The 7938-nt window shown below is 42.3% G+C and overlaps 1 non-coding gene across 1 annotated transcript; it reads right to left on the minus strand.

Annotated features, from left to right (window-relative positions):
* Positions 1–4149: 4149 nt before the first annotated feature.
* On the minus strand, positions 4150–4288 carry LOC133883775 (small nucleolar RNA Z247). Its single transcript, XR_009902984.1, has one exon. It is a non-coding gene; the product is annotated as a small nucleolar RNA Z247 (small nucleolar RNA).
* Between the last annotated feature and the right edge of the window lie 3650 nt (positions 4289–7938).

Here is a 7938-nt window from a genome sequence, read left to right on the forward strand (position 1 = left end):
CCGGGTCTGTCTAGAAAAGACATTTTTGAGTGGATTTTTGGTCGATTCAAGTTGCGATCTTTTCCAAGACTAAAGGGAACATGTTAAGGGTAGTCCAAGGGTCCTGGAACTTAGTCATCAACTAGCAACATGACTCTAGAACTCATTTTTGACCAAAACTCCATTTTTGCTTCAAAAAGCTCAAGAACTGCATGAACTACTAAATTCTTGCACGAAAACGAAAATGGATTGGATAGATGAGTAGCTCTTGATCTAGAGAATGCAATGGTACCATATGCATACCTCGAATCCTCCACTTGAGCTCGGATTTTGGGAGAAAGGGAGAGGGAGCTTGAGGAGGAGAGTGAGAGGGGCTGTAGCAGCAGCTGTGCTGCACAAGTGAGGGAGGAGAGAGAGAGAGAGCAGGTGGGGCTGCCTCATTTGGTGGTTGGGATGGTGGGGCCACTTGCGGGGCCCATATGTTAGAGAAAATGGGTATTTCTAATGCAATTTCTATTCTTTTCTCTCCCAATTTTCTTTCTCTTATTCAAATGATTCTAAACGAATTTCTCTAATGTGCCAAAATAATTCCCCTCGAATTTAATTATGACGCTAATGACACATGATTAAGCTTAATCATGCGATTACGGAATTTGGGACGTGACATCCAACCTCTTCAAGATAACCATGCTACTATGGCGAAGAAGCTTGGGAAGGGGTCCACTATGACATGCTTCAAGTGCTATCAAGAAGGCCACAAGTTCTTCCAATGCAAGCAAGTCAAGAAGAATATCAAGGAGAAGAAGATCATAAATCTCTTCAGCAAGAACTTCAACATCTACACTAAGCTCAACTATAAGACCAAAACTAAAAGTAACTACTACAAACTCAAGAAAAACAAAAATGGTAAGGTGGTTCCACAAATGGTTGATAGAAAGGATTAGGGGTAAAACCAACCCATTTGGTTGCCCAAGAAAGTCATTACCAACATGAAGGGGCCCAATCAGTTTGGGTTCCAAAATGACTTAAAGCCCGAGGCGACTATAGGGATTTGGAGACTTGGCTCACAAGATGAAATAAAGGTTCAAGCTTCTATATTGTGTAGAATCATCAGGACCCAGTAGATCTCCTTTGGCTGTGAGTTTTTCTGCAGTAGATAATGGTGTACAGGCTGGCTTACAGTTGTACATACCTGCACATTTTAATATATCTGAAGTATACTTTTCTTGTGTTAACAATAGACCATTATGTGTCCTTTTTACTTCTATGCCCAGGAAATAATGAAGATCACCTAGATCCTTGAGGGCAAAATCCTTCTCCAAGTTCCGAAGCAAAGCCTTGGTGGCATCCTGAGATGAACTGGCAACAATGATATCATCAACATACACCAACACAAAAATTGTGATTTTGCCCTTGTTGAAGAAAAATAATGAAGTATCAGTCTTTGAAGCAACAAAACCAAGATCCTGTAACCTCATGCTCAACCTGAAGTACCATGCTCTAGGTGCTTGTTTCAAGCCATACAGGGCCTTATCTAACTTACATATATGATGTGGTCTGGTCTTATCCTCAAAACCTGTGGTTGCTTCATATAGACTTCTTCCTCCAGAACGCCATGAAGAAACGCATTCTGTACATCCAATTGGCGAAGATTTCAACCCTTTGACACTGCAACAGACAAGATAATACGAATAGTGGCAGCTTTGACTACAGGACTGAAGGTGTCCTCGTAGTCAATTCCATATCGTTGTTTAAATCCTTTAGCAACTAAACGAGCCTTGTATCTATCAATTGTACCATCAACCTTTCTTTTAACTTTATAGACCCACTTACAATCTATAATATTTCTTCCTTTGCAAGGTGGAACTAAATGCCGTGTATTATTTTTCATGAGAGCAGAATATTCATTTTCCATAGCCTTTTTCCAATCTTTACTACCAAATGCTTCTTGAATATTTTGTGGTTCACCAGTAGCAGTCAGGAAAGCATACCTTATTGTACCATCTGTATAGACTTTTGGTTTTGTAATACCTTGCCTTGATCTGGTAACTGGTCTTGTCAGCATTGTTTGCTCGGTCACCTGTTGTTCCGGCGCAGAAGATCCAGGCGGTAACTCAGCTGAGAGAGATCCGGACGCGACTGTCGCAGAAGCCCGCACGGAGTCTGAAGTTGTGCTGAAGAACGCATCATCAGGCGCATGCTCAGGAACCGGAGGTGATGTCTGCTCGGGAAGAACGCCAGGAGAATCACTGCTGTTTCCATGCGAAGAATTGCCGGAAAAGGTACTGCTGTCTACATCGCCAGTACTGTAGACACCTCCATGTACTACACCGCCAGGATTAGCGCTGCTGAAGACGCCAGGATTAGCGCTGCTGTCGCCATGCACGCCGGGATTAGCGCTGCTGCCGCCATGCACCCTGTTTTCACCTGGTAGCTGTTCTTCACAAGAAATATTAGCAGCAGAATCATTAATCATAGATTGATCACCTAATGTTACACCCCCTTGATCAATATGTGATGGATTTTGGAGATTAATGGGAAGCAAGGAAATTTCAGACCGAAGAAGAGGACCGGCATTGGGATGAAGATGAGCAAAAGGGAAAACATTTTCATCAAACACAACATCCCTAGATATATAGACACGCCCTTCAGATATGTCTAAGCACTTGAATCCTTTATGGAGAGAACTATATCCCAGGAAGACACATTGCTTAGAACGAAATTGGAGCTTTCGAGAGTTATATGGTCGAAGATTCGGCCAACACGCACAACCAAACGTGCGAAGGAAATTGTAATTTGGTTTTTCATGAAATAGATATTCCAAGGGGGTAGAATACTGTATGACCTTGCAGGGAAGACGGTTGATTAAATATGTAGCAGTAACAAAAGCTTCATCCCAAAATTTAAGTGGCATAGAAGCATGAGCAAGAAGGGCTAGACCAACCTCTACTATATGACGGTGCTTTCTTTCTGCCGAGCCATTTTGCTGATGAGCATAAGGACATGAGACATGATGGGAAATGCCAATTTTCTGGAAGAAGCTATTCAACTTTTGATACTCACCTCCCCAATCTGTTTGCATGGTGATGATCTTTCTGCTAAAATGTCTTTCTACAAAACTCTGAAACTCATGAAATTTTTGAAAAACTTCAGATTTTTCTTTAAGCAAGTAAATCCATGTAAACTTGCTATAATCATCAATAAAACTAACATAATATTTATTTCGTCCAACAGAACTGGGTGCAGGGCCCCAAACATCTGAAAACACAAGTTCTAAAGGGAAACTTGAGACACTTGTAGACTTAGGGTAAGGTAACTGATGGCTCTTGGCCTTTTGACATGCATCACACACAGACTCTTTATTGAACTTACCTGAACATGAAAGTTTATTTCTACTAACGACTTGTTGGACAATAGATAAAGACGGATGACCCAAACGACTGAGCCATCTTGTAGGAGAAGGTTTGATGGCACCACAAACTTGTCGGCTTGGACTAGATGATGAGGAAGCCGGCGGCAAAGGATAAAGACCACCCTTACACTTGCCGTGAAGGAGAGTTTTCTTCGTTGCCTGATCCTTGATCAAAAAGAAGTTTGGGTGAAATTCAAGAAAGGCTCTATTGTCAGTAGTAAGGCGATGAACAGAAACAAGATTTTTGTTGGCCTTAGGAACATGAAGCACATTGTTTAGATGCAAATTACGATTGGGGGTACGAACAATAGTATGACCAATATGATTAATGTTCATACCTACACCACTGGCTGTGTGAATTTGATCATTACCAGTATACTTGTCTCTCACAGTCAATTTATCAAGGTCGCTTGTGATATGATCTGTTGCCTCCGTATCGGTGTACCAGTTTGTGTCAACACCATATGAAGAGGTAGCTGCAGCAGCACTTCTTTCTTCTCCTGAAAAAGAGGTGTCAAACCTTTTATAACACTTGATAACAGTGTGACCGATCTTGTTGCACAGCTGACAGATCGGTCGGTTGGATTGATTGGAGTAGCCGCCATTGTTGCTTGATCTGCTGTTGTTGAAGTAGTCCCTTCGGCCACGGCTGTTTCCACGGCCACGGCCACCGCGTCCGCGACCATCACGTCCACCACGTCCTCTTGATGCAGAGTTGACGGAGGACTGCGAGCCACCATGAAGAAGATCCATGCGCATCTCGAACGAGAGCATTTGCGCATATAGTTCGCCCACCGTGATGGGCTCCACTCGAGCAACCATAGCAGAAACAAGCGGATTGTAGTCGATGTCGAGGCCAGCGAGGATGTAAGACACCAGCTCTTCATCGTCAAGCTTCTTGCCCGCAGATGCCATCTCATCTGCTAAAGACTTCATCTTGCCGAAATATTCAGCGACGGTCATGACGCCCTTCTGTGTTGTTGACAGCGCCATACGAGTATTAATGACTCGTGCTCGAGATTGTGAGGCGAAGATACCTTCGATTGCGCGCCACACATCAGCAGCCGTTGGCATGGTGGCGACTTGAGTAAGGATCTCGCGCGACAGAGATGATAGCAGGAAACTAAGGACTTGCTGTTCTTGAGCTGCCCAGCGTTCAAGCGCAGGATTTGGGACCTTCTCGATCTCGTTGCCACTCTTGACGATTTCCAAGGTGGCAGCCGGAGCAACAGCATTGCCGTCGATGAACACGGCCATCTGTGCACCGCGCAGGGCCGCAAGAATTTGTGCCTTCCAAATTGGATGATTGGTCTTCGTGAGCTTTTCCGTGACCGATTGGCCAAGGAGAGGGGATCCAGACGGAAACGCCGCCATGGATGAGGAGGAGCTAGATGAGAGTGAAGCCATCACCATGGATGTGGAAGAGGAAGGACCTAAGCTCTGATTACCATGTAAAATAGATTGGGAAGCGTTGAACCCTCCCGGGCCGCCTTGCGTGTTAATATAGATGACGAGAAGAGCCCCCGCCGTGGCAATCACAACAAAACGAAAGCTTACAACAAATACTAGAAGATTACAACAGATTTACAATTCTATCTCTAAGCATGTATATCTTCCAACACAAGCAAAGAAGCCAAGTGTACAAGATTGAGCGTATGAATGAAGATCATAATCATCATATAACCAAATTACCATCTAAAGGTAAACAAGGCAAATGTACTAGATGCTAAATCCTCTAAATTGATGAATTCACTTGCTTTGTCTAGTATTGCATGCTGCCAATTCAATTTATTGTAATGCCTAGTGTATGTTCTTTTCATATGGTAAGTTGCTTGTGTTTCTCTTTTTGTTATGAGCAATCTACATGGGTTATTAGCTGTAGGTTCTTTACATGATAGTAGTTCTACAATTGATATTCTTTATATGACATGAACCAATCTACAGGGTACACTCCCCATTGTTATCAATAATAAGTCCATAAATGCTACAAGTATTCAACATTTGTATGCATACATTTAAGGGGAGCGTATCCTATGGATTATGATTTTGAGACTAACATGTGTTGCAAGTGATATCTTTTATAGTCTCATAGAGTAATCTACAAGACTCCAAAGGTATGCAATGCTTAAATGCTTCAATTGGTATCATTGTCAATTCATTTATTCATTTAAGCTATCTCCATGCATAATATGGCTTAAACTTCTATCTTCACATATTGTCTAGTTGTGCATATATCTCTCTCTTATCATATGTATGCACACATATATTGGGAGTTTAAATCATATTATGTGAGTTTCATGAATTATGATCCATGTGCTTTCATTTCAGTTGGTACCATATTCTTAAAATATTATCCTCATAATTGGTATCCCTTCAATTGGTACCATTTCATTGGATCATGACTTATGAAGCTCTTTCCCATATGCTCTAACGCTCTTCCTCGAGTTCAACATGTGTTTGTAGCTCTTTTTGAGATTGTTGATAAAGGAGGAGAAGTTCAACGACCAAAGCAAGAGGCATGCCTAGTTGAGAAAAAGCAAGGCAGCAAGATGACAAGGTTGACAAATGGGGTCTCATCTACATTTGGTATAAAAAGCATGCAATAAAGAAGCTCTTGCATGAGTCGATCAAGGGAGATAGTGACAATGGATAAAGGGAGAGTCACAATAAAACGGGAACAAATTGGTAAGAATATACATCCAAGCAATGTGGTAAGGCTTTGTGCTATTTACAATTGGTATCATTTATTATTTGTCACTTGTTTTGGTTGTGTTGTTATCAATCACCAAAAAGGTGGAGATTGTAGCGAAAATAGCTCTATTAGGCCATGATTACGATTTTGGTGATTAATGACAACATAGTTATTGAGACTAACATGTTTGTCAAGTATATACTTTAGTAGGTCTCATGAATGCAACATATGAAGAAGCCGCTGCAGTCGGGACAAAGTTTGGTCAAATTGGAGAAGTCCCGGGACATTTGTTTTCACTGGATGGTCCGATGTACTGAAAGCAGTTCTCACCGGAGCATATTCAGCAAAGGAGGAAGACCTCACCGGATAGTCCGATGCTGAGGCTCACATACTCACCGGAGTGTTTCTACTCAAAAGGCAAAATGGAATAACCCACCGGATGGTCCGGTAATCATAGAAGGATACACAATGAAGCATATCTACTAGAGAAGGTTGCAACCATTGAAGATTAACTCACCTGATAGTCCAGTGATCACAGAGATAGTTGTACGGAGCATTTCCAGAGGAAAGAAGAGAAGGTTCAACTCACTGGATGATCTAATGTGAATGGGATGCACACTAGAGCATTTTGCATAGAGAGGCTGGAAAGACGCGAATTGGCTCAGGATAACTCACCGGATAGTCCGGTGATGGAGATAAAGTATACACCAGAGTGTCCGGTGTTTACAGTGACTTTGAGTGAGAGTCCAACGGCTAGTTTATATTGGTGTATACATCGAATGGTCCGATGCTTGTACCATTTTTATCACCAGACCATCCGGTCCTAACAGTAAAGTTTAGTTGTTGGAAAAATGGCTCGTTGACAGGTTTGAGGCTATAAATACCCCTCCACTAGGTCATTTGAAGGTGCAAGAGTCCAGAAAAATACGGAGATAATTGAGAAGACATCCAAGCCACCAAAGTGTTTAAAATGATCATCCAAGACATTTGAGCAAAAGATTAGTGCTTATAGGCCTAAAGAGAGTGTTGCTAGGTGATTGCGGCTAGAGAGTGGATCAAGGAGTGATTCTAGCTTGTATCGGGTGGTACACTGGTGCGTTGGAGTCTTGGTGAGTCGCTAGCACCTTGAGCCGGAGTTGCTCAAGCTTGTTAACCCTCTGACTTGGTGTGGAGCGGCGGCAAAACGCTTGTACGGGGACGTGGAGACCCTTGTCTTAGTGGCTCAAGCTCCGAAGTGAAGACGGCGATAAGTAACCGAAAGAGAGGCTAGTGGTGAGACCTTACCTTTGTGATATGGTGGCTCATCCAGGTTGAGGTGTTGTCTTTGTGACTTGGTGGCTCAAGAGCTATGATCGGAAGAGTCTTGGCGACCGAGAGCATATCTGTGGTGGAGCTCTAATGTGAACTACGGGTGACATTCATGTCATCGATACCACGGGATAAAAATCCTTATGCTAAGTTTACTCTCTCTACCTTATTTACGTTTCTGTATTTACATATTTGCAATTTACCTTCCTAAATAGGTTGCAAACTCTTTTGATCAGTAGAGTAGACACACTAGATAAACCTAGAGTATATTTAGATAGAATTTGATATAGGTTTATTTTGTGCAGTTTTTGGAGCCGAATAGATTCTAAGTGTCCTAATTCATCATCTCTTCGGACGTCACCGATCCTTACAGCGTGTGCTCGTAGTAACATGTGTATCTCTGGGAGTATGATAGAAGGAGTATATGCATGTGGCGTGAATGTGCATTAGCATGTATAGTGGTGTGCGCACGTGTGTGCTTCAAAAACTACATGGAATTCAACAATTTTAATGCAGGGAGTGTTTGTTCTCATAAAAAACACAAATG

This window comes from Phragmites australis, chromosome 10, assembly GCF_958298935.1.
Source record: "Phragmites australis chromosome 10, lpPhrAust1.1, whole genome shotgun sequence".
Classification (NCBI taxonomy): Eukaryota; Viridiplantae; Streptophyta; class Magnoliopsida; order Poales; family Poaceae; genus Phragmites; species Phragmites australis.